This window comes from Balaenoptera borealis, assembly GCF_965194805.1.
Source record: "Balaenoptera borealis genome assembly, contig: HAP1_SCAFFOLD_1363, whole genome shotgun sequence".
In the NCBI taxonomy this organism is placed as follows: domain Eukaryota; kingdom Metazoa; phylum Chordata; class Mammalia; order Artiodactyla; family Balaenopteridae; genus Balaenoptera; species Balaenoptera borealis.
This window is the reverse complement of record NW_028122858.1, coordinates 129,292-156,794: the sequence shown is the minus strand read 5'-3', so window position 1 is coordinate 156,794 and position 27,503 is coordinate 129,292. Positions and strand designations below refer to the sequence as shown.

Here is a 27,503-nt window from a genome sequence, read left to right as displayed (position 1 = left end):
CATTCCATTGCAAACTCCGTTTTTCTTGAGAGCTCCTCTATGCTTTCCCTCTTCATTCTTACATTTTCTCCCATCTCTTGGTGCCTGTTGGCCTGTGCTAATGAAAACCATCCTAAACTTCCTTACGCTCGACTCTGTGCCTCCCTGTAGAGCCCAGTACTCTCCATCCTCTCTCCCTATTCTCTCTTTTCAACTAGTCGAAATCCTAGTGGAGGGAGACCATTAGAGATGAAACATCTTGGTATATATTGCTAGTTTTCTATGTCCCCTGGCTTTTCTGTGTTTCTGTTGAAACACTCTTGAGAAGTGTCTGATTTCGTTTTCTACATGGGTACCCTTTAAGGCTCAATACTGGAAAAGAAGGGGATCAGAGTGATCAACCCAACGTGGTATCCTAACGTAACAGTTAAGGAAAGCAACAGGCTTTGTGAGACAGCCAGTGATTTGTCCAAAGTCACACAGATAGTAAACGTCAAAGTCAAAAGTGAAATTAGGTCTCCAGACGTGTAGTTCAATACTTTCCCTCATTATTCCATGCTATTTTGAATCTCCTACTTACTCAATTTAGGGGCAAAAGAAATCGAACGCAAAACTTTCCAAAGTTTCTTTTCTTACCTGACATGGTCAGAGAAGAGGAAGCATCCACTGCAGGTACAAGGGATGAGGAGACAACACTAGAGGATGTCCGAGTGGCTGCAGCTGAACGGCGCACGTGTCCAGTACAGAGGTCACTGGTTACTGGTCCAAACAGCTCCACGGAAACCCCAAGGCTCTACCAAGTGGTAGTAGGTTTGGTAGGAGAGTGATGTCACAAAGCAGGCAGTTGAAAGGTATGAGAGAGCCAATAGGGAGGTCCGATCCCCAACAGGAAGGCGGGCTTGGGTGAAGAGAGTGTAGGAGAGCTAAAACAACACCTGAGTTTCTGAGCTCTGGGGAGGAAATCCTAGAAGACAGATTTACCTCCCCCAGGCTCTTCCATTAGGGAAATCATTGCCACATTTCTTACAGACGTTCATTAATACACTGAACTAAGAGTTACTTATATTCTACAGAGTATTCTATTTTATGTATCATATACTTAGAGCTATATAGATCTTCTTTAATTAATAATCCTTAGGAAGGAAAGAGCCATCTAGTTTGAACTATTACAGTTGTTCTGAAATCATATGTGTCTAATGAGTGAACTGATAGCAGCTTTTAAGGAGCCAAAGTAGGGATTAAGAAGCTCTTTTTGTAACTTGGTTCAAGAGTAGGGTGAAGTTTGTTGAGTGTACCTTGTGGAGAATGTTGTGGTCCAAGGCTCTTCTCTTTTAGTTTCTTCTCCTTGACTCCTACCTTCCTTGGGCTGGGCTAGGCTGGGGGCCAGGTTGGACTTGCGACTTAACGTTTCTCTTCCGCTTTCTCTTTTTTTTTTTTCTTCCATTATGGGCATTGCTTCGAGGACAAGCCTTGATCTTGCATTGGACGTTACTTCCTGTCAACTTCCAGCAGCAGGAGTCTTCTTTTCAGTGCTTGATGCTTCACGAAATAGACTCTGCCCGTTGGCAGCAAATACCAGAGAGCTAGGAGACAGAGCTGGTTGCAGACCTTTCCTCTTCCAGCCTTTGGTTGCAATTGTTTGGCCCATAATTTGCTAGCTCTAGTTCCTTGGGCCACACAGGTATCCTGCCATCTCCAGCTCTTGTTATATGTGAGAGACATTCTGAACACTGTCCCTTTTTCTTTGCACAGAAGTATATACAGTGTGGCAGTTACTGTAATCTCCTCCGCCTTGCAAACAGCCACTCTAGAATCTTGGACCTCTAGGACTCTCTGTCTTGCATGCTTGGGGGCAAGGCCAAGCAAAATGAAGAGGAGAATAATTAGAGAAAGAGGAGGACGTTGGTGGAGAATTGGGAGCAGGTAAGGTGAAAGGGCACAGGAGAAAAGAGATGCATGTAGACTTTTTGGTTTCTGTGGGAAACAGGTTGACACACTTGGGCCTCATTTGGTATTAACAGAACAGAGAGTTAAAGATCTAAGTAGCTAGATAGTGTGCAGCAACTGCCATGAAGTCTGTACACTGAAGAGAAGAGTCTCACATCTAGTTTTCATTTTGTTTTATGTCATAGTACCTTATTTATAGCATTCACTGGTGTGTTTGTAGAATACAGATGTTTTCAAATGCTCTGGTTTTGTCTACATGGTTATCTCCTTGTCCTGTTTGTAAGGAATCCAACATTGTAAGACATATTGCATGTTTTTCTCTTGACGATTGTTGACCTTGAAGCGTCATGAACTAACTTGAGCTGTTGGATTCTGTGGAGAAACGTTCAAAAGGGTCTGTGAAAAAGGCACTGTGGTGAGTCGCATTATGCACCCGAGCGTAAGGAGCAAGATATCTGCCACCAGCCCAGCTTGGCCTGGATTGCCTCTGTTTTAGTTCCCCTGGTTAGTGCTTTTCTCCCTAACCACTCTTGTGACTGTGATAATGTGAGTAAGGGCGGAGTTGCTAATGATCTATGTGTGAGGTAAGCTGGTTTGAGGGAGGAAATCTATGGACCTAGTCATTTTCCTTGGTGGTAAGCTTTCAGGGGTGCAGAGATGGATCTTCCTGGGGCCTTTTCTGGTCCCAGGAAGATATCGCATAGATGGGACCTCCCAAGACACACATTGAATCTTTAGGCCTGTTTTTCCTATTATGAGGTACGAACGAGTTTCTTCACTGATGGGGATGATGCTTATCTGAGAAGAAATTGTGAAAGGTGGTGTAGTGTAGAGGTGTGGCTTAAGCTTTTAAGTTTTCCTCCAGGTTTTTCCCCTAAGCTTCCTACTTCGGACGGCCTACTTACATGATACTAGTAGGTGATGTCCGGCTAACAGCTTCCTAAATATACCTGCAAGCCAGATCAGTGTCTCTTTTCTCTGTATTCCCATGGAAATCAAGAGTCCCGCCGAATTTTCCATCGAAACAGTTGATTTGTGTTGTCTCTAGGAATTCTAAAGGGCGTACCGTTGCTTCCTAACCGGTGTCATTTGGGAGATCCGCCTCTGTACGTTCAAATGATTAATTTTGAGACTTTGCTCATGTGTGCAGTAAACCCTTGAATTCCCTAAGACCTTCCTTTCCTCCATCTCCTACCCCATTAAGCCCGCTTCAGTTCATCTCCTGAATTTCTTTGGAATCTGTCAGCCAGCTCTTCCTCAACTTCCTAATACTGAACTTGCCTGTCTGTTGCGATTAGGTCCTAACTGGTGTCCATATATCTTGTTTCCTTCCAATCCACTCTTCACACAAGAAACCTTCAAAGCAAGTTGGAACGTTGCTCATAAACATCGCTCACAAGCATTGTTTTGAGAATAGAAAACACACTGTTGGCCTTTAAGACTCTGCGTGGTCTAGAATCCTCTCTGCTTCTCTAGCCCCATCTTGTGCCACTTTTGCCCTCACTTTCTATGCTTCAGATACACTGAATTAACCTTAGTTCTCACTCATCTGACAGAAGTCAGTTCAGATACTATTTTTCACTGTGATTCCTAGCATTAAGGAATTTGATTATCAGGTTTTGTATGAGGACTATTTCATCAGGGGTACAGAAGTTCTGGCCATCTCTGGTTTTGGATATCCCTTATTTGTTGAGACCTTTGCGTTGTTTGGTTGCCTTTTGTCTGTTTTCCAGATGGGAAAACAGGAACAAGGGAAGTATAGGTTATTACTAGGTGGGGTTGAACAAGTGGAGCAGCAAACTGCAAAGCAGAAAGAAGAGGGACGTACTATAGAGGGATATGACTTCCATTCTCAAGGCGCCTGCATCCTGTGCAGGGAGACAGCCTAACATAAAATGTGCCTAACAACAAATATATTGACTTCTTACTAAAAATCTCCAGTTCATAGAACCGAGGGGTTTGTACCTTCTCCTTTAAAAGTGATAGTCCTGGGACTTCCCCGGTGGTCCCGTGGTGAAGACTCTGCGCTTCCAATGCAGCAGGCGTGGGTTCAATCCCTGGTTGGGGAGCTAAGATCCCACATGCTGCGCAGCCAAAGAAATTTTTTTCGAACGTTATACTCCTGTATTGTTGGCTTTAGTGGTTTAGATTTTGTTGTACTGTTAAGAAGATTTCAGTTTATTTACCGGGAACAAACAACACATAATGTAAAAATAGTTTCCCAGAAACGATTTCCATCATTCTCTTCCTCCCTTTCTCCCGCAGACTGGTGTTTCACCTTGACAAGTTCTCTGTCATTCCATAGGAAAGCTGTCTGGCTTGGAGGTTGCAATCCCAGGGAATTTTTCATCAGCGGGGAAGTCTCCATCACTACAGAGGAATCAAGGGAGAAGTCAGTCCCTGGTAAGTGAGATGCTCCCCCTAAACACCAACACAGCAGTCGTGTACCTTTCAAGGGGTTCAGGGGCAAGATGGGCAAGGCATTTCTACTAACTCTTCTTAAGGATCACGGACAGTGCCCTATGCTACGAGGTAAGCGGTGACTGCTGTAGTTCTTACTGGTGATCCTTTCCTGTCACTGATTCTCGGCCTTCTTTGTATTTCATAGGACTGTTGTCAGTCCAATACAAAATGAGTCTTATTTTTAAAAACCTGAAATGTTTTACAGAGCCTAGCATTCTCATATAGGGTCCTTTCCATTCTCCCCACTTTCCCGAGAGGCCAAGAACACTTCACACCATGAACTAGGAGAGGGGGTAGAGCCCTTTCTGATGAAATACATCAACAAAGACAGAGCCTTAGCCTGCTTGCTCTCTGGACAGGATCTCGGACCACAAGGTCTTCAATCCTGGTATAAATGAAGGAAGTGAGGACAGTTCAACTGGCACTCTGATAACAAGAGTTCGGAAACACCTTCCAAAGAGACTATAGCAGTAGATGAGGGAAGGGAGTGCTACAGTGTGGCAGTACAGGGGGAATGATCGGCTACAGCAGTGAAAAGTGTGGTACCGATTGGTGTGCTCTCGGGGTTCTTGTACATGTAGCATAGATGACCTCTACAGTGGCCCTCCCACCTTCCCACCTGCATTAGGTGTTCTTTTTTTTTGTAATTTATGTTTATGTATTTATTTACTGTTTGAACTTATTTATTCTACGTATTTATTTTTTTGGCTGCACTGGGTCTCTCATTGCTGTGCACGGGCTTTCTCTAGTTGGCGGCTAGCGGGGGCTACTCTCGGTTGCGGTGTGCGGGCATCTCATCGCGGTGGCTTCTCTTGTTGCGGAGCATGGGCTGTAGGCACGTGGGCTTCGGTAGTTGAGGCTCACGGGCTCTAGAATGCAGGCTCCGTCGTTGTGGCACATGCGCTTAGTTGCTGCACGGCATGTGGGATCTTCGCAGACCAGGGCTCGAACCCGTGTCCCCTGCATTGGCAGGCGCCACCAGGGAAGCCCTAGGTGTTCTCATATAGAGTCTAAAAACAGAGAGCACTGAGAGAAGGTAGTGGTTATTAAAGGCTCAGGATCTAAATTCTACCTGTCTCTACACCCCTTCCCAGCTGTCGATTTGACCCCATTTTTGAATGCTGACCTCATTGTTCAACTTTTCTCTGCCGTCTGTATACTCACCTTGAAAACTTGTTTCTGTGATGCGTTGAGCAGACACAGGGTGGCAGACTGCAGAGGTGGAAGCTGGTGGTCGGATATTTGTGGGCTGAATCTCCTTCAGTCCCATTCCCATTTCTGGTTGCCCAGAGGCCCTACTTCCTGTGTGTGACGCCGAGCCGTAGGATTGCGGGCAGGAGCCAAGTTCTCCATACAGTAAAGACCCCAGTGTGCCTTGGTTATAGTAATATACCTGGCTTCCTTCCTGGCAGGGAAGTGACAGGCGGCTATGCCCCTGCTTTGTTCGTGGGCCTCCTGATCCAGCAGTTCCCTTGGCTCTGCCCCTGTCGTCAGCTGCCCCTAGGATAACTCTGAGCCCTAGCCACTTCTCTGGTAGATTTCCCTATTCCCCCACTACAGTCACACCTGAATAAGGCAACTCAGACCTTTCAGAGATGTGTCCTGAACCTCTTGTTTTCTGAAATACCTATCTGGTGGTTGTGAGACTTAAGGCCAGCGTCCCCGAGAGACTTTTTCTATTTCTCCTAGTAAACCTAGACTCATCTTCTGTCACCTTCAACTCTACTCCAATTGTGTTCTTTCAACCCAGACCTCTGACCCTGCTTTTTACTTCTGCCATTTCATCCTCGCTCCTGCTTCCTTTCCTAAATCCATACGTCTCTTTTGGCCTTCCTAGCCCTGGGCCAAGTTCCTTCCTCTTTGCTCAGTTTTTACCCCTTTCCTTCATTCTCCCATCCAACTTTCAGTCCTTCCTTTCTCACGCCCCAGTTAGCAGCATCTGAAAATTCGAAAGGTTTGTTACTCGTCTATTAATTGTATTCCATTTACTTATTCAGTTCTATACCTGTCTTACCTGTGTATGGAAGAACAGCTGGTAGCCAAGGTGGCACCAAGAATCCTAGCAGCTCTCACTTGACGTATCCGTAGTAGTCGGCAATTTCCATTTCGTTTTCCCTCTCGGTGAAAAATTGCAGCTTGCCCGAAGAGGTGTATCTGGCAGCATTCTCCCGTTGTTGTTGAGCCCGCCTCTTCATGGCCTCTCGCTCTGGCCTCTGCTCTTGTTCGATGGGCTTTGACATGACTGGCTCAGGCACGTTGGGTTCCCTCCATGGAACTCGTTGCTTGCTGAAGTCTTGGAGTAGAAAGTGGGTTTGGAGCTTGGGTGGGGACTGGCGCTTATTCACAGCAGGGGGAACAGGCTCCCGCTGGAGAGGAGCGCCAGATGAAGTTTTGGAGGGTGCAGGCCTAGGAGCAGCAGACTGAGGGACACGAGGCTGGGTATGGTTGGGCCAAGCCGGTTGGGTTGGGTTGGTCACAGTTGGCTGAGCTGGTTTGGCGGGGCCTGGCAAAGAGGCAGGAGCTGGCTGGGATGAATTGGCTGCAGCAGGTTGAGCTGAGTCAGTAGAACCAGGCTGGGCACGGTAAGCCCCAGCAGGCCGATGTGAGGCCAGAGACTGTGGCCTCCGAGGAGCGGGTCGAGCTTGAGGCTTGTCCCAGGCAGAAAAAGGCAGAGGTATCAACTTGACCTTCCCAGGAGGAGGCCGCTCATACTGGGCTGGAGACGGACACTCTGTTTCAGCACTGCTGTCTGGTTTCTGGGCTTGGACTTGCGTTTTCTCAGGACCCTTCCCCTCACGTGGGGTATGCCGCCATGGCTGGATAGCTGGGGGTGGCTGGGGGTCTTTGGGGTTGCTTGACTTTCCCAAGAGCCGACAGGAAGAGAGCCCAGTTTTCGTCTCATTCTTCTTCCCCAGCGCATGAAGAACCTTCACAGACTCCAGCATGCGCACGCCAAGGGAGGTTCGAGGCTTTTGAAAGCTCTGTTGGAGAAGCTCAGTTTGGTGTTCCTTTCGCTTCGTGTGGGGGATTGCTGGCTTCTCTTCTGCCTTGACTTTGTTCCCTGACTGCTTGTTCTCCTCAGCCTTGTTTCTCCCTCTGGTCCTTTTGGTCTTTTCCTGCCCGTGGCTCTTAGTTTTGCTGATCTTTCTGGATGCAGCTTTCTGAGGTTTGCCTTGAGAGTGCTTGGCCGTGTTCACAGGAGCCCTGTCACTGACTGCAGCGTGGCATGTAACCACTTCTCCCCCTAACAGGCACTCTGGATTCTTTGGCTGGATTTTGGCCTTGGGAGCGCCACTGATAGGCTCAGAGGCTTTCTGTTTGTTCTTCCTGGGTTGATCAGAGGGAACCTTTATGACACTTGGCTTTTCCTGCACCTGATTCACCTTAATGGCTCTGGTGTCTTTAGCTTTGATCACGTTGGGACCTTGGGATTGATCAAGATCTTTCAAAGGATTAAAGAGCTGGGGAAGGTGAATATCCTCCGCCAGTGTAGTAATGTCTGCAAGACCACTGCTAGGTTCAATCCCATTTTCAAGTGTCCCTAGGTCCTGACGACTCCGGCTGTTCTCTCCCAGATCAGCATTTTCAGAACCAGGCTGCTCCTCTTGGCTGAGGGGATCGGTGCAGGCCAGCGGCTGGTGAATATCAGGGATTCCTAAAGGGAGTAGTGGAGGATCTTGGTTCTCTGTTGGGATCTGGTAGGCATCCAGAGGCTTTGAAAGCTTGGTTTTGATATCATCCACGTGCTTACTCTCTATTTGTCCCTGGCTTGGAGCTGGAGGCAGGGCCAGGAGACGCCTGGCACTCTGGACTGGAGCTGTCACTGAAATGTCCCCAAGTTCAGATGGTGGGTTACTCTCAAGTATGTGGCTGTTTCTGCTACTGCAGGACTTGGGGAGTTCTTGACTTTGTGTCACACAAAACGTCTGGCTTGGAGGTTGCAATCCCAGGGAATTTTTCATCACCAGGGGGGAGGTCTCCATCCCTACAAAGGGATCAAGGGAGAAGTCAGTCCCTGGTAAGTGAGATGCTCCCCCTAAACACCAACACAGCAGTCGTGTACCTTTCAAGGGGTTCAGGGGCAAGATGGGCAAGGCATTTCTACTAACTCTTCTTAAGGATCACGGACAGTGCCCTATGCTACGAGGTAAGCGGTGACTGTTGTAATTCTTACTGGTGAGCCTTTCCTGTCGCTGATTCTCGGCTCGCTTTGTATTTCATAGGACTGTTTATAAGTCGAATACAAAATGAGTCTTATTTTTAAAAACCTGAAATGTTTTACAAAGCCTAGCATTCTCATATAGGGTCCTTTCCATTCTCCCCACTTTCCCGAGAGGCCAAGAACACGTCACACCATGAACTAGGAGAGGGGGTAGAGCCCTTGCTGATGAAATACATCAACAAAGACAGAGTCTTAGCCTGCTTGCTCTCTGGACAGGATCTCGGACCACAAGGTCTTCAATCCTGGTATAAATGAAGGAAGTGAGGACAGTTCAACTGGCACTCTCATAACAAGAGTTCTGAAACACCTTCCGAAGAGACTATAGCAGTAGATGAGGGAAGGGAGTGCTACAGTGTGGCAGTACAGGGGGAACGATCGGCTACAGCAGTGAAAAGTGTGGTACCGATTGGTGTGCTCTCGGGGTTCTTGTACATGTAGCATAGATGACCTCTACAGTGGCCCTCCCACCTTCCCACCTGCATTAGGTGTTCTTTTTTTTGTAATTTATGTTTATGTATTTATTTACTGTTTGAACTTATTTATTCTACGTATTTATTTTTTTGGCTGCACTGGGTCTCTCATTGCTGTGCACGGGCTTTCTCTAGTTGGCGGCTAGCGGGGGCTACTCTTGGTTGCGGTGTGCGGGCTTCTCATCGCGGTGGCTTCTCTTTGTTGCGGAGCATGGGCTGTAGGCACGTGGGCTTCGGTAGTTGAGGCTCACGGGCTCTAGAATGCAGGCTCCGTCGTTGTGGCACATGCGCTTAGTTGCTGCACGGCATGTGGGATCTTCGCAGACCAGGGCTCGAACCCGTGTCCCCCGCATTGCATTGGCAGGCGGATTCTTAACCACGGCGCCACCAGGGAAGCCCTAGGTGTTCTCATAGAGAGTCTAAAAACAGAGGGCACTGAGCGAAGGTAGTGGTTATTAAAGGCTCAGGATCTAAATTCTACCTGCCTCTACACCCCTTCCCAGCTGTCGATTTGACCCCATTTTTGAGTGCCGACCTCATTCTTCAACTTTCTCTGGCGTTTGTTATACTCACCTTGAAAACTTGTTTCTGTGATGCGTTGAGCAGACACAGGGTGGCAGACTGCAGAGGTGGAAGCTGGTGGTCGGATATTTGTGGGCTGAATCTCCTTCAGTCCCATTCCCATTTCTGGTTGCCCAGAGGCCCGACTTCCTGTGTATGACGCCGAGCCGTAGGATTGCGGGCAGGAGCCAAGTTCTCCATACAGTAAAGACCCCAGTGTGCCTTGGTTATAGTAATATACCTGGCTCCCTTCCTGGCAGGGAAGTGGCAGGCGGCTCTGCCCCTGATTTGGAATCTGAGATGGTGTTCCCTGAGCAAGGCTGGCAGAAAGCGATGGATGTAGAGGGACCATGTTCTTGGCGTCTGAAGTTTTATCATACTGGGCTGCCAGAAACATGGAGGAGGCAGCTGTGTGGCGGTCAGTGAGTGCCAGAGTAAAGTCTCCGAGTGAAGAAGAATTCTTTTCAGTGCTTGCTGTGATGTCCCACTCAAGAACACCTGGATAGGAAGCAGCTGAAGTGGAGATCTGGCTGTGGTCAGTAACTCCAGATAACATAGTCGTGCTAGAATGTTGGTAAAGGTAGGCACTACCCATGAGTGTCTGGAAAGGGGTACCAGTAGCCGATGCCGAACTGACGGCAGGGGCAGAGACTCTGGAGAAGTTGCAGACACTTCGTGTTAGGGAAGTTGCATTGCTCACCACAGGAGGAGAATGCTGCAGAGAATTTAGAGTTCCAAGTAGAGATGGATGTTGGAAATTTTCTGTAAGAACAAGAGGGTCATGAAAAACTCAGGGAGGTTGAGAAATTCTCACTACGTTTGAGGAACGGCATCATCTGAAGGTTCTTGCTATCAGGACACCTCTACTATCACTACTTCCTGAGAAACCCAAAATCAGACAGTTAATGATGGCTGTAAGGACTGAGCAGTTTTCCACTCTTCTCTATTAACTGCCTGTGCTCCCATCTTGGGCACAGACGGGCAGAAGAGCCAAGTGGTGTGGTTCAGAGATTGTTCTCTAGGCTGGAAGCAACCTTCTCCCTGCCCTGTCTTTCCCTTCAGCCTGCACTCGTATTGACTTCTATGCTATTTCCTAGACTGGAAGCATTTTAGAACTAGGAGGCCCTTAGAGAACTTCGATGTTCTCAGTCTCATTTCGTGAGTAAGGAAACTGAGGCTCAGAGAGGTCGGGTTGACTTGTTCAAGTTCTCTCATTATGTTAGTATCATTACCAGGTTTCAGAACCTAAGTATCCTGACTTCCTTGCCAGGACTCCACTCTGAGCATGATACTGCCAGAAAGCAGGAGAAATAGAACTTATAATATAGGCATTTTTTTTGTCCATTAGAAAACAGTACGGCTATTACCATTGTCGTCTTCAGTGTCTCCCTTTGCTTGTGCAGTTCCCACGCTATTACCTAGAGGTGACGTACAGCTCAGTCCAACTGGTGAATTGAAAGAGTCATTTTTGCCCTCTTCAAGCCTGGTTTCTCATCCTACCTCAAAATGATTACCCGAAAGTGGATTTCTTAAGTGCTTTTGGAAAGGGAAAAGTTATCTGATTACTTCAGATTCCTCACCTATAAAGTGGTTATAACACCACCACCAATAATAATAGCAGTAATAATTAATAGATGAATAAGCTGATCTGTTGCGTATGATTTATATGGAGGAAGATACAATAAGTTCTAGAAAGACAAAGAAAAATCATGACAAGCATATTACGTTAACGAAAAAGAAATCCATAGATATTAATGAAAACTGGGGTATGTGGCAAGTATCGAAGCCTAATGAATTTACTAACAAATGGCATTCTGTACTATCCATGCAATATTATGAAAGTGAATTTTGCCCACTCTATTTTAGTGAATACTATTAACCAGAAGACACGATGGAGGTGATAGAGGTGAATGAATTCCTAGCCAATGCATACAGACAGAGAAGGTATGTCAGTAAAAAATGCATAACAAGCAACAGAATGCAATAAATGTGCATGTATAGGTAGCCACAACACATATAGACAAGTATTTCAATGAAAACCGGTACGAAGCAGACAGCAAAATAATAAGTGTAAAAGAGTTTCATTATTGTGCTCCTTCATATTTTTACCCAGCAAGTAAGAGGTATTAAGCCTAGGAGAAATATATATTTCAATGAATATAGCTTATATAATAAGCAGAAAGGAAGCTTAAAATGTATCAGGAAGGTTTTTGGATTTATCCTAGAACTTAGATTAGAATCATCTTCAGCATCCAAGAAGATGGCATCCCAAAACCTCAAAAAACCATCATGCCTAGAATCCAATTAAAAAAGATTTTCAAATGTAAGAAAATCCACAGGACTCCACAATATGGTTTTCGATAAACGTGGATGTTTGTTTGTTTTGTTTCTTTGGCCGCGCCGCGTGGCCCTGGCCGTGAAAGCACCGAGTCCTAAGCACTGGACCGCCAGGGAATTCCCTAAGTGGGGGGGGGAATTAGAGATGTGGGGCTTGACTTTTTCTTCTTCTTCTTCGGTAGCTAAGCTCTACAAGCGAACGATGGCTGTTGATCAATGTGCTCTCTGTGTTAGGAAGGAAATAACTGTAAAAATGAAAAGCAGCCTTGCCTTAGAACCTACATAGCACACCAAGGAAAATAGTCCTTCTGATTCAATTTAGAAGATATCACTTAAAATGTTGAATTGGTGAAATGTCTACCTAGTTTAAAAATTAGAAAGAATAAAACACTGAAAAGCAGCCCCCTAGATAACCACTGTGGTTGCTTGTTTATAGGAGGCATCATTTCTAAAACGTATTTCTAAAATGTTTATATTCAAAACTGTCAAGTGGCCAACTGTATTCAGAGAGGCAATAAAAGAAAGAAAACGGAGTATGACTTTTCTGATAAGCTGCCTTTCCTGGTGATCCCCTGTTCTGGCCTTACTTTCCTTCTTAGTCTGTTAATGTAAGGGTTTGCTACCATCAACTTGGTTTTGCCCTGCTCTGAGCAGGTTTCCCTCTGTGCTGTTTCTGCTTTAATTGAAAATCTTTGGTTCCCATCAGCATTCCATTGCAAACTCCGTTTTTCTTGAGAGCTCCTCTATGCTTTCCCTCTTCATTCTTACATTTTCTCCCATCTCTTGGTGCCTGTTGGCCTGTGCTAATGAAAACCATCCTAAACTTCCTTACGCTCGACTCTGTGCCTCCCTGTAGAGCCCAGTACTCTCCATCCTCTCTCCCTATTCTCTCTTTTCAACTAGTCGAAATCCTAGTGGAGGGAGACCATTAGAGATGAAACATCTTGGTATATATTGCTAGTTTTCTATGTCCCCTGGCTTTTCTATGTTTCTGTTGAAACACTCTTGAGAAGTGTCTGATTTCGTTTTCTACATGGGTACCCTTTAAGGCTCAATACTGGAAAAGAAGGGGATCAGAGTGATCAACCCAACGTGGTATCCTAACGTAACAGTTAAGGAAAGCAACAGGCTTTGTGAGACAGCCAGTGATTTGTCCAAAGTCACACAGATAGTAAACGTCAAAGTCAAAACTGAAATTAGGTCTCCAGACTTGTAGTTCAATACTTTCCCTCATTATTCCATGCTATTTTGAATCTCCTACTTACTCAATTTAGGGGCAAAAGAAATCGAACGCAAAACTTTCCAAAGTTTCTTTTCTTACCTGACATGGTCAGAGAAGAGGAAGCATCCACTGCAGGTACAAGGGATGAGGAGACAACACTAGAGGATGTCCGAGTGGCTGCAGCTGAACGGCGCACGTGTCCAGTACAGAGGTCACTGGTTACTGGTCCAAACAGCTCCACGGAAACCCCAAGGCTCTACCAAGTGGTAGTAGGTTTGGTAGGAGAGTGATGTCACAAAGCAGGCAGTTGAAAGGTATGAGAGAGCCAATAGGGAGGTCCGATCCCCAACAGGAAGGCGGGCTTGGGTGAAGAGAGTGTAGGAGAGCTAAAACAACACCTGAGTTTCTGAGCTCTGGGGAGGAAATCCTAGAAGACAGATTTACCTCCCCCAGGCTCTTCCATTAGGGAAATCATTGCAACATTTCTTACAGACGTTCATTAATACACTGAACTAAGAGTTACTTATATTCTACAGAGTATTCTATTTTATGTATCATATACTTAGAGCTATATAGATCTTCTTTAATTAATAATCCTTAGGAAGGAAAGAGCCATCTAGTTTGAACTATTACAGTTGTTCTGAAATCATATGTGTCTAATGAGTGAACTGATAGCAGCTTTTAAGGAGCCAAAGTAGGGATTAAGAAGCTCTTTTTGTAACTTGGTTCAAGAGTAGGGTGAAGTTTGTTGAGTGTACCTTGTGGAGAATGTTGTGGTCCAAGGCTCTTCTCTTTTAGTTTCTTCTCCTTGACTCCTACCTTCCTTGGGCTGGGCTAGGCTGGGGGCCAGGTTGGACTTGCGACTTAACGTTTCTCTTCCGCTTTCTCTTTTTTTTTTTTCTTCCATTATGGGCATTGCTTCGAGGACAAGCCTTGATCTTGCATTGGACGTTACTTCCTGTCACCTTCCAGCAGCAGGAGTCTTCTTTTCAGTGCTTGATGCTTCACGAAATAGACTCTGCCCGTTGGCAGCAAATACCAGAGAGCTAGGAGACAGAGCTGGTTGCAGACCTTTCCTCTTCCAGCCTTTGGTTGCAATTGTTTGGCCCATAATTTGCTAGCTCTAGTTCCTTGGGCCACACAGGTATCCTGCCATCTCCAGCTCTTGTTATATGTGAGAGACATTCTGAACACTGTCCCTTTTTCTTTGCACAGAAGTATATACAGTGTGGCAGTTACTGTAATCTCCTCCGCCTTGCAAACAGCCACTCTAGAATCTTGGACCTCTAGGACTCTCTGTCTTGCATGCTTGGGGGCAAGGCCAAGCAAAATGAAGAGGAGAATAATTAGAGAAAGAGGAGGACGTTGGTGGAGAATTGGGAGCAGGTAAGGTGAAAGGGCACAGGAGAAAAGAGATGCATGTAGACTTTTTGGTTTCTGTGGGAAACAGGTTGACACACTTGGGCCTCATTTGGTATTAACAGAACAGAGAGTTAAAGATCTAAGTAGCTAGATAGTGTGCAGCAACTGCCATGAAGTCTGTACACTGAAGAGAAGAGTCTCACATCTAGTTTTCATTTTGTTTTATGTCATAGTACCTTATTTATAGCATTCACTGGTGTGTTTGTAGAATACAGATGTTTTCAAATGCTCTGGTTTTGTCTACATGGTTATCTCCTTGTCCTGTTTGTAAGGAATCCAACATTGTAAGACATATTGCATGTTTTTCTCTTGACGATTGTTGACCTTGAAGCGTCATGAACTAACTTGAGCTGTTGGATTCTGTGGAGAAACGTTCAAAAGGGTCTGTGAAAAAGGCACTGTGGTGAGTCGCATTATGCACCCGAGCGTAAGGAGCAAGATATCTGCCACCAGCCCAGCTTGGCCTGGATTGCCTCTGTTTTAGTTCCCCTGGTTAGTGCTTTTCTCCCTAACCACTCTTGTGACTGTGATAATGTGAGTAAGGGCGGAGTTGCTAATGATCTATGTGTGAGGTAAGCTGGTTTGAGGGAGGAAATCTATGGACCTAGTCATTTTCCTTGGTGGTAAGCTTTCAGGGGTGCAGAGATGGATCTTCCTGGGGCCTTTTCTGGTCCCAGGAAGATATCGCATAGATGGGACCTCCCAAGACACACATTGAATCTTTAGGCCTGTTTTTCCTATTATGAGGTACGAACGAGTTTCTTCACTGATGGGGATGATGCTTATCTGAGAAGAAATTGTGAAAGGTGGTGTAGTGTAGAGGTGTGGCTTAAGCTTTTAAGTTTTCCTCCAGGTTTTTCCCCTAAGCTTCCTACTTCGGACGGCCTACTTACATGATACTAGTAGGTGATGTCCGGCTAACAGCTTCCTAAATATACCTGCAAGCCAGATCAGTGTCTCTTTTCTCTGTATTCCCATGGAAATCAAGAGTCCCGCCGAATTTTCCATCGAAACAGTTGATTTGTGTTGTCTCTAGGAATTCTAAAGGGCGTACCGTTGCTTCCTAACCGGTGTCATTTGGGAGATCCGCCTCTGTACGTTCAAATGATTAATTTTGAGACTTTGCTCATGTGTGCAGTAAACCCTTGAATTCCCTAAGACCTTCCTTTCCTCCATCTCCTACCCCATTAAGCCCGCTTCAGTTCATCTCCTGAATTTCTTTGGAATCTGTCAGCCAGCTCTTCCTCAACTTCCTAATACTGAACTTGCCTGTCTGTTGCGATTAGGTCCTAACTGGTGTCCATATATCTTGTTTCCTTCCAATCCACTCTTCACACAAGAAACCTTCAAAGCAAGTTGGAACGTTGCTCATAAACATCGCTCACAAGCATTGTTTTGAGAATAGAAAACACACTGTTGGCCTTTAAGACTCTGCGTGGTCTAGAATCCTCTCTGCTTCTCTAGCCCCATCTTGTGCCACTTTTGCCCTCACTTTCTATGCTTCAGATACACTGAATTAACCTTAGTTCTCACTCATCTGACAGAAGTCAGTTCAGATACTATTTTTCACTGTGATTCCTAGCATTAAGGAATTTGATTATCAGGTTTTGTATGAGGACTATTTCATCAGGGGTACAGAAGTTCTGGCCATCTCTGGTTTTGGATATCCCTTATTTGTTGAGACCTTTGCGTTGTTTGGTTGCCTTTTGTCTGTTTTCCAGATGGGAAAACAGGAACAAGGGAAGTATAGGTTATTACTAGGTGGGGTTGAACAAGTGGAGCAGCAAACTGCAAAGCAGAAAGAAGAGGGACGTACTATAGAGGGATATGACTTCCATTCTCAAGGCGCCTGCATCCTGTGCAGGGAGACAGCCTAACATAAAATGTGCCTAACAACAAATATATTGACTTCTTACTAAAAATCTCCAGTTCATAGAACCGAGGGGTTTGTACCTTCTCCTTTAAAAGTGATAGTCCTGGGACTTCCCCGGTGGTCCCGTGGTGAAGACTCTGCGCTTCCAATGCAGCAGGCGTGGGTTCAATCCCTGGTTGGGGAGCTAAGATCCCACATGCTGCGCAGCCAAAGAAATTTTTTTCGAACGTTATACTCCTGTATTGTTGGCTTTAGTGGTTTAGATTTTGTTGTACTGTTAAGAAGATTTCAGTTTATTTACCGGGAACAAACAACACATAATGTAAAAATAGTTTCCCAGAAACGATTTCCATCATTCTCTTCCTCCCTTTCTCCCGCAGACTGGTGTTTCACCTTGACAAGTTCTCTGTCATTCCATAGGAAAGCTGTCTGGCTTGGAGGTTGCAATCCCAGGGAATTTTTCATCAGCGGGGAAGTCTCCATCACTACAGAGGAATCAAGGGAGAAGTCAGTCCCTGGTAAGTGAGATGCTCCCCCTAAACACCAACACAGCAGTCGTGTACCTTTCAAGGGGTTCAGGGGCAAGATGGGCAAGGCATTTCTACTAACTCTTCTTAAGGATCACGGACAGTGCCCTATGCTACGAGGTAAGCGGTGACTGCTGTAGTTCTTACTGGTGATCCTTTCCTGTCACTGATTCTCGGCCTTCTTTGTATTTCATAGGACTGTTGTCAGTCCAATACAAAATGAGTCTTATTTTTAAAAACCTGAAATGTTTTACAGAGCCTAGCATTCTCATATAGGGTCCTTTCCATTCTCCCCACTTTCCCGAGAGGCCAAGAACACTTCACACCATGAACTAGGAGAGGGGGTAGAGCCCTTTCTGATGAAATACATCAACAAAGACAGAGCCTTAGCCTGCTTGCTCTCTGGACAGGATCTCGGACCACAAGGTCTTCAATCCTGGTATAAATGAAGGAAGTGAGGACAGTTCAACTGGCACTCTGATAACAAGAGTTCGGAAACACCTTCCAAAGAGACTATAGCAGTAGATGAGGGAAGGGAGTGCTACAGTGTGGCAGTACAGGGGGAATGATCGGCTACAGCAGTGAAAAGTGTGGTACCGATTGGTGTGCTCTCGGGGTTCTTGTACATGTAGCATAGATGACCTCTACAGTGGCCCTCCCACCTTCCCACCTGCATTAGGTGTTCTTTTTTTTTGTAATTTATGTTTATGTATTTATTTACTGTTTGAACTTATTTATTCTACGTATTTATTTTTTTGGCTGCACTGGGTCTCTCATTGCTGTGCACGGGCTTTCTCTAGTTGGCGGCTAGCGGGGGCTACTCTCGGTTGCGGTGTGCGGGCATCTCATCGCGGTGGCTTCTCTTGTTGCGGAGCATGGGCTGTAGGCACGTGGGCTTCGGTAGTTGAGGCTCACGGGCTCTAGAATGCAGGCTCCGTCGTTGTGGCACATGCGCTTAGTTGCTGCACGGCATGTGGGATCTTCGCAGACCAGGGCTCGAACCCGTGTCCCCTGCATTGGCAGGCGCCACCAGGGAAGCCCTAGGTGTTCTCATATAGAGTCTAAAAACAGAGAGCACTGAGAGAAGGTAGTGGTTATTAAAGGCTCAGGATCTAAATTCTACCTGTCTCTACACCCCTTCCCAGCTGTCGATTTGACCCCATTTTTGAATGCTGACCTCATTGTTCAACTTTTCTCTGCCGTCTGTATACTCACCTTGAAAACTTGTTTCTGTGATGCGTTGAGCAGACACAGGGTGGCAGACTGCAGAGGTGGAAGCTGGTGGTCGGATATTTGTGGGCTGAATCTCCTTCAGTCCCATTCCCATTTCTGGTTGCCCAGAGGCCCTACTTCCTGTGTGTGACGCCGAGCCGTAGGATTGCGGGCAGGAGCCAAGTTCTCCATACAGTAAAGACCCCAGTGTGCCTTGGTTATAGTAATATACCTGGCTTCCTTCCTGGCAGGGAAGTGACAGGCGGCTATGCCCCTGCTTTGTTCGTGGGCCTCCTGATCCAGCAGTTCCCTTGGCTCTGCCCCTGTCGTCAGCTGCCCCTAGGATAACTCTGAGCCCTAGCCACTTCTCTGGTAGATTTCCCTATTCCCCCACTACAGTCACACCTGAATAAGGCAACTCAGACCTTTCAGAGATGTGTCCTGAACCTCTTGTTTTCTGAAATACCTATCTGGTGGTTGTGAGACTTAAGGCCAGCGTCCCCGAGAGACTTTTTCTATTTCTCCTAGTAAACCTAGACTCATCTTCTGTCACCTTCAACTCTACTCCAATTGTGTTCTTTCAACCCAGACCTCTGACCCTGCTTTTTACTTCTGCCATTTCATCCTCGCTCCTGCTTCCTTTCCTAAATCCATACGTCTCTTTTGGCCTTCCTAGCCCTGGGCCAAGTTCCTTCCTCTTTGCTCAGTTTTTACCCCTTTCCTTCATTCTCCCATCCAACTTTCAGTCCTTCCTTTCTCACGCCCCAGTTAGCAGCATCTGAAAATTCGAAAGGTTTGTTACTCGTCTATTAATTGTATTCCATTTACTTATTCAGTTCTATACCTGTCTTACCTGTGTATGGAAGAACAGCTGGTAGCCAAGGTGGCACCAAGAATCCTAGCAGCTCTCACTTGACGTATCCGTAGTAGTCGGCAATTTCCATTTCGTTTTCCCTCTCGGTGAAAAATTGCAGCTTGCCCGAAGAGGTGTATCTGGCAGCATTCTCCCGTTGTTGTTGAGCCCGCCTCTTCATGGCCTCTCGCTCTGGCCTCTGCTCTTGTTCGATGGGCTTTGACATGACTGGCTCAGGCACGTTGGGTTCCCTCCATGGAACTCGTTGCTTGCTGAAGTCTTGGAGTAGAAAGTGGGTTTGGAGCTTGGGTGGGGACTGGCGCTTATTCACAGCAGGGGGAACAGGCTCCCGCTGGAGAGGAGCGCCAGATGAAGTTTTGGAGGGTGCAGGCCTAGGAGCAGCAGACTGAGGGACACGAGGCTGGGTATGGTTGGGCCAAGCCGGTTGGGTTGGGTTGGTCACAGTTGGCTGAGCTGGTTTGGCGGGGCCTGGCAAAGAGGCAGGAGCTGGCTGGGATGAATTGGCTGCAGCAGGTTGAGCTGAGTCAGTAGAACCAGGCTGGGCACGGTAAGCCCCAGCAGGCCGATGTGAGGCCAGAGACTGTGGCCTCCGAGGAGCGGGTCGAGCTTGAGGCTTGTCCCAGGCAGAAAAAGGCAGAGGTATCAACTTGACCTTCCCAGGAGGAGGCCGCTCATACTGGGCTGGAGACGGACACTCTGTTTCAGCACTGCTGTCTGGTTTCTGGGCTTGGACTTGCGTTTTCTCAGGACCCTTCCCCTCACGTGGGGTATGCCGCCATGGCTGGATAGCTGGGGGTGGCTGGGGGTCTTTGGGGTTGCTTGACTTTCCCAAGAGCCGACAGGAAGAGAGCCCAGTTTTCGTCTCATTCTTCTTCCCCAGCGCATGAAGAACCTTCACAGACTCCAGCATGCGCACGCCAAGGGAGGTTCGAGGCTTTTGAAAGCTCTGTTGGAGAAGCTCAGTTTGGTGTTCCTTTCGCTTCGTGTGGGGGATTGCTGGCTTCTCTTCTGCCTTGACTTTGTTCCCTGACTGCTTGTTCTCCTCAGCCTTGTTTCTCCCTCTGGTCCTTTTGGTCTTTTCCTGCCCGTGGCTCTTAGTTTTGCTGATCTTTCTGGATGCAGCTTTCTGAGGTTTGCCTTGAGAGTGCTTGGCCGTGTTCACAGGAGCCCTGTCACTGACTGCAGCGTGGCATATAACCACTTCTCCCCCTAACAGGCACTCTGGATTCTTTGGCTGGATTTTGGCCTTGGGAGCGCCACTGATAGGCTCAGAGGCTTTCTGTTTGTTCTTCCTGGGTTGATCAGAGGGAACCTTTATGACACTTGGCTTTTCCTGCACCTGATTCACCTTAATGGCTCTGGTGTCTTTAGCTTTGATCACGTTGGGACCTTGGGATTGATCAAGATCTTTCAAAGGATTAAAGAGCTGGGGAAGGTGAATATCCTCCGCCAGTGTAGTAATGTCTGCAAGACCACTGCTAGGTTCAATCCCATTTTCAAGTGTCCCTAGGTCCTGACGACTCCGGCTGTTCTCTCCCAGATCAGCATTTTCAGAACCAGGCTGCTCCTCTTGGCTGAGGGGATCGGTGCAGGCCAGCGGCTGGTGAATATCAGGGATTCCTAAAGGGAGTAGTGGAGGATCTTGGTTCTCTGTTGGGATCTGGTAGGCATCCAGAGGCTTTGAAAGCTTGGTTTTGATATCATCCACGTGCTTACTCTCTATTTGTCCCTGGCTTGGAGCTGGAGGCAGGGCCAGGAGACGCCTGGCACTCTGGACTGGAGCTGTCACTGAAATGTCCCCAAGTTCAGATGGTGGGTTACTCTCAAGTATGTGGCTGTTTCTGCTACTGCAGGACTTGGGGAGTTCTTGACTTTGTGTCACACAAAACGTCTGGCTTGGAGGTTGCAATCCCAGGGAATTTTTCATCACCAGGGGGGAGGTCTCCATCCCTACAAAGGGATCAAGGGAGAAGTCAGTCCCTGGTAAGTGAGATGCTCCCCCTAAACACCAACACAGCAGTCGTGTACCTTTCAAGGGGTTCAGGGGCAAGATGGGCAAGGCATTTCTACTAACTCTTCTTAAGGATCATGGACAGTGCCCTATGCTACGAGGTAAGCGGTGACTGTTGTAATTCTTACTGGTGAGCCTTTCCTGTCGCTGATTCTCGGCTCGCTTTGTATTTCATAGGACTGTTATAAGTCCAATACAAAATGAGTCTTATTTTTAAAAACCTGAAATGTTTTACAAAGCCTAGCATTCTCATATAGGGTCCTTTCCATTCTCCCCACTTTCCCGAGAGGCCAAGAACACGTCACACCATGAACTAGGAGAGGGGGTAGAGCCCTTGCTGATGAAATACATCAACAAAGACAGAGTCTTAGCCTGCTTGCTCTCTGGACAGGATCTCGGACCACAAGGTCTTCAATCCTGGTATAAATGAAGGAAGTGAGGACAGTTCAACTGGCACTCTCATAACAAGAGTTCTGAAACACCTTCCGAAGAGACTATAGCAGTAGATGAGGGAAGGGAGTGCTACAGTGTGGCAGTACAGGGGGAACGATCGGCTACAGCAGTGAAAAGTGTGGTACCGATTGGTGTGCTCTCGGGGTTCTTGTACATGTAGCATAGATGACCTCTACAGTGGCCCTCCCACCTTCCCACCTGCATTAGGTGTTCTTTTTTTTGTAATTTATGTTTATGTATTTATTTACTGTTTGAACTTATTTATTCTACGTATTTATTTTTTTGGCTGCACTGGGTCTCTCATTGCTGTGCACGGGCTTTCTCTAGTTGGCGGCTAGCGGGGGCTACTCTTGGTTGCGGTGTGCGGGCTTCTCATCGCGGTGGCTTCTCTTTGTTGCGGAGCATGGGCTGTAGGCACGTGGGCTTCGGTAGTTGAGGCTCACGGGCTCTAGAATGCAGGCTCCGTCGTTGTGGCACATGCGCTTAGTTGCTGCACGGCATGTGGGATCTTCGCAGACCAGGGCTCGAACCCGTGTCCCCCGCATTGCATTGGCAGGCGGATTCTTAACCACGGCGCCACCAGGGAAGCCCTAGGTGTTCTCATAGAGAGTCTAAAAACAGAGGGCACTGAGCGAAGGTAGTGGTTATTAAAGGCTCAGGATCTAAATTCTACCTGCCTCTACACCCCTTCCCAGCTGTCGATTTGACCCCATTTTTGAGTGCCGACCTCATTCTTCAACTTTCTCTGGCGTTTGTTATACTCACCTTGAAAACTTGTTTCTGTGATGCGTTGAGCAGACACAGGGTGGCAGACTGCAGAGGTGGAAGCTGGTGGTCGGATATTTGTGGGCTGAATCTCCTTCAGTCCCATTCCCATTTCTGGTTGCCCAGAGGCCCGACTTCCTGTGTATGACGCCGAGCCGTAGGATTGCGGGCAGGAGCCAAGTTCTCCATACAGTAAAGACCCCAGTGTGCCTTGGTTATAGTAATATACCTGGCTCCCTTCCTGGCAGGGAAGTGGCAGGCGGCTCTGCCCCTGATTTGGAATCTGAGATGGTGTTCCCTGAGCAAGGCTGGCAGAAAGCGATGGATGTAGAGGGACCATGTTCTTGGCGTCTGAAGTTTTATCATACTGGGCTGCCAGAAACATGGAGGAGGCAGCTGTGTGGCGGTCAGTGAGTGCCAGAGTAAAGTCTCCGAGTGAAGAAGAATTCTTTTCAGTGCTTGCTGTGATGTCCCACTCAAGAACACCTGGATAGGAAGCAGCTGAAGTGGAGATCTGGCTGTGGTCAGTAACTCCAGATAACATAGTCGTGCTAGAATGTTGGTAAAGGTAGGCACTACCCATGAGTGTCTGGAAAGGGGTACCGGTAGCCGATGCCGAACTGACGGCAGGGGCAGAGACTCTGGAGAAGTTGCAGACACTTCGTGTTAGGGAAGTTGCATTGCTCACCACAGGAGGAGAATGCTGCAGAGAATTTAGAGTTCCAAGTAGAGATGGATGTTGGAAATTTTCTGTAAGAACAAGAGGGTCATGAAAAACTCAGGGAGGTTGAGAAATTCTCACTACGTTTGAGGAACGGCATCATCTGAAGGTTCTTGCTATCAGGACACCTCTACTATCACTACTTCCTGAGAAACCCAAAATCAGACAGTTAATGATGGCTGTAAGGACTGAGCAGTTTTCCACTCTTCTCTATTAACTGCCTGTGCTCCCATCTTGGGCACAGACGGGCAGAAGAGCCAAGTGGTGTGGTTCAGAGATTGTTCTCTAGGCTGGAAGCAACCTTCTCCCTGCCCTGTCTTTCCCTTCAGCCTGCACTCGTATTGACTTCTATGCTATTTCCTAGACTGGAAGCATTTTAGAACTAGGAGGCCCTTAGAGAACTTCGATGTTCTCAGTCTCATTTCGTGAGTAAGGAAACTGAGGCTCAGAGAGGTCGGGTTGACTTGTTCAAGTTCTCTCATTATGTTAGTATCATTACCAGGTTTCAGAACCTAAGTATCCTGACTTCCTTGCCAGGACTCCACTCTGAGCATGATACTGCCAGAAAGCAGGAGAAATAGAACTTATAATATAGGCATTTTTTTTGTCCATTAGAAAACAGTACGGCTATTACCATGGTCGTCTTCAGTGTCTCCCTTTGCTTGTGCAGTTCCCACGCTATTACCTAGAGGTGACGTACAGCTCAGTCCAACTGGTGAATTGAAAGAGTCATTTTTGCCCTCTTCAAGCCTGGTTTCTCATCCTACCTCAAAATGATTACCAGAAAGTGGATTTCTTAAGTGCTTTTGGAAAGGGAAAAGTTATCTGATTACTTCAGATTCCTCACCTATAAAGTGGTTATAACACCACCACCAATAATAATAGCAGTAATAATTAATAGATGAATAAGCTGATCTATTGCGTATGATTTATATGGAGGAAGATACAATAAGTTCTAGAAAGACAAAGAAAAATCATGACAAGCATATTACGTTAACGAAAAAGAAATCCATAGATATTAATGAAAACTGGGGTATGTGGCAAGTATCGAAGCCTAATGAATTTACTAACAAATGGCATTCTGTACTATCCATGCAATATTATGAAAGTGAATTTTGCCCACTCTATTTTAGTGAATACTATTAACCAGAAGACACGATGGAGGTGATAGAGGTGAATGAATTCCTAGCCAATGCATACAGACAGAGAAGGTATGTCAGTAAAAAATGCATAACAAGCAACAGAATGCAATAAATGTGCATGTATAGGTAGCCACAACACATATAGACAAGTATTTCAATGAAAACCGGTACGAAGCAGACAGCAAAATAATAAGTGTAAAAGAGTTTCATTATTGTGCTCCTTCATATTTTTACCCAGCAAGTAAGAGGTATTAAGCCTAGGAGAAATATATATTTCAATGAATATAGCTTATATAATAAGCAGAAAGGAAGCTTAAAATGTATCAGGAAGGTTTTTGGATTTATCCTAGAACTTAGATTAGAATCATCTTCAGCATCCAAGAAGATGGCATCCCAAAACCTCAAAAAACCATCATGCCTAGAATCCAATTAAAAAAGATTTTCAAATGTAAGAAAATCCACAGGACTCCACAATATGGTTTTCGATAAACGTGGATGTTTGTTTGTTTTGTTTCTTTGGCCGCGCCGCGTGGCCCTGGCCGTGAAAGCACCGAGTCCTAAGCACTGGACCGCCAGGGAATTCCCTAAGTGGGGGGGGGGAATTAGAGATGTGGGGCTTGACTTTTTCTTCTTCTTCTTCGGTAGCTAAGCTCTACAAGCGAACGATGGCTGTTGATCAATGTGCTCTCTGTGTTAGGAAGGAAATAACTGTAAAAATGAAAAGCAGCCTTGCCTTAGAACCTACATAGCACACCAAGGAAAATAGTCCTTCTGATTCAATTTAGAAGATATCACTTAAAATGTTGAATTGGTGAAATGTCTACCTAGTTTAAAAATTAGAAAGAATAAAACACTGAAAAGCAGCCCCCTAGATAACCACTGTGGTTGCTTGTTTATAGGAGGCATCATTTCTAAAACGTATTTCTAAAATGTTTATATTCAAAACTGTCAAGTGGCCAACTGTATTCAGAGAGGCAATAAAAGAAAGAAAACGGAGTATGACTTTTCTGATAAGCTGCCTTTCCTGGTGATCCCCTGTTCTGGCCTTACTTTCCTTCTTAGTCTGTTAATGTAAGGGTTTGCTACCATCAACTTGGTTTTGCCCTGCTCTGAGCAGGTTTCCCTCTGTGCTGTTTCTGCTTTAATTGAAAATCTTTGGTTCCCATCAGCATTCCATTGCAAACTCCGTTTTTCTTGAGAGCTCCTCTATGCTTTCCCTCTTCATTCTTACATTTTCTCCCATCTCTTGGTGCCTGTTGGCCTGTGCTAATGAAAACCATCCTAAACTTCCTTACGCTCGACTCTGTGCCTCCCTGTAGAGCCCAGTACTCTCCATCCTCTCTCCCTATTCTCTCTTTTCAACTAGTCGAAATCCTAGTGGAGGGAGACCATTAGAGATGAAACATCTTGGTATATATTGCTAGTTTTCTATGTCCCCTGGCTTTTCTATGTTTCTGTTGAAACACTCTTGAGAAGTGTCTGATTTCGTTTTCTACATGGGTACCCTTTAAGGCTCAATACTGGAAAAGAAGGGGATCAGAGTGATCAACCCAACGTGGTATCCTAACGTAACAGTTAAGGAAAGCAACAGGCTTTGTGAGACAGCCAGTGATTTGTCCAAAGTCACACAGATAGTAAACGTCAAAGTCAAAACTGAAATTAGGCCTCCAGACTTGTAGTTCAATACTTTCCCTCATTATTCCATGCTATTTTGAATCTCCTACTTACTCAATTTAGGGGCAAAAGAAATCGAACGCAAAACTTTCCAAAGTTTCTTTTCTTACCTGACATGGTCAGAGAAGAGGAAGCATCCACTGCAGGTACAAGGGATGAGGAGACAACACTAGAGGATGTCCGAGTGGCTGCAGCTGAACGGCGCACGTGTCCAGTACAGAGGTCACTGGTTACTGGTCCAAACAGCTCCACGGAAACCCCAAGACTCTACCAAGTGGTAGTAGGTTTGGTAGGAGAGTGATGTCACAAAGCAGGCAGTTGAAAGGTATGAGAGAGCCAATAGGGAGGTCCGATCCCCAACAGGAAGGCGGGCTTGGGTGAAGAGAGTGTAGGAGAGCTAAAACAACACCTGAGTTTCTGAGCTCTGGGGAGGAAATCCTAGAAGACAGATTTACCTCCCCCAGGCTCTTCCATTAGGGAAATCATTGCCACATTTCTTACAGACGTTCATTAATACACTGAACTAAGAGTTACTTATATTCTACAGAGTATTCTATTTTATGTATCATATACTTAGAGCTATATAGATCTTCTTTAATTAATAATCCTTAGGAAGGAAAGAGCCATCTAGTTTGAACTATTACAGTTGTTCTGAAATCATATGTGTCTAATGAGTGAACTGATAGCAGCTTTTAAGGAGCCAAAGTAGGGATTAAGAAGCTCTCTTTGTAACTTGGTTCAAGAGTAGGGTGAAGTTTCTTGAGTGTACCTTGTGGAGAATGTTGTGGTCCAAGGCTCTTCTCTTTTAGTTTCTTCTCCTTGACTCCTACCTTCCTTGGGCTGGGCTAGGCTGGGGGCCAGGTTGGACTTGCGACTTAACGTTTCTCTTCCGCTTTCTCTTTTTTTTTTTTCTTCCATTATGGGCATTGCTTCGAGGACAAGCCTTGATCTTGCATTGGACGTTACTTCCTGTCACCTTCCAGCAGCAGGAGTCTTCTTTTCAGTGCTTGATGCTTCACGAAATAGACTCTGCCCGTTGGCAGCAAATACCAGAGAGCTAGGAGACAGAGCTGGTTGCAGACCTTTCCTCTTCCAGCCTTTGGTTGCAATTGTTTGGCCCATAATTTGCTAGCTCTAGTTCCTTGGGCCACACAGGTATCCTGCCATCTCCAGCTCTTGTTATATGTGAGAGACATTCTGAACACTGTCCCTTTTTCTTTGCACAGAAGTATATACAGTGTGGCAGTTACTGTAATCTCCTCCGCCTTGCAAACAGCCACTCTAGAATCTTGGACCTCTAGGACTCTCTGTCTTGCATGCTTGGGGGCAAGGCCAAGCAAAATGAAGAGGAGAATAATTAGAGAAAGAGGAGGACGTTGGTGGAGAATTGGGAGCAGGTAAGGTGAAAGGGCACAGGAGAAAAGAGATGCATGTAGACTTTTTGGTTTCTGTGGGAAACAGGTTGACACACTTGGGCCTCATTTGGTATTAACAGAACAGAGAGTTAAAGATCTAAGTAGCTAGATAGTGTGCAGCAACTGCCATGAAGTCTGTACACTGAAGAGAAGAGTCTCACATCTAGTTTTCATTTTGTTTTATGTCATAGTACCTTATTTATAGCATTCACT

At 46.2% G+C, this 27,503-nt stretch overlaps 1 pseudogene across 1 annotated transcript in view; it reads right to left on the bottom strand.

Annotated features, from left to right (window-relative positions):
* Positions 1 to 6,458: 6,458 nt before the first annotated feature.
* Positions 6,459 to 27,503, bottom strand: part of LOC309622001 (uncharacterized protein C2orf78 pseudogene) — a 57,663-nt pseudogene continuing 36,618 nt past the window's right edge. Inside the window, exons 2-3 of the transcript in view lie at positions 9,713 to 10,404; positions 6,459 to 8,366 (exon numbers count right to left, since the gene is read on the bottom strand). The product of the transcript in view is annotated as an uncharacterized protein C2orf78 pseudogene (transcript). The remainder of the gene's footprint in view (positions 8,367 to 9,712; positions 10,405 to 27,503) is intronic.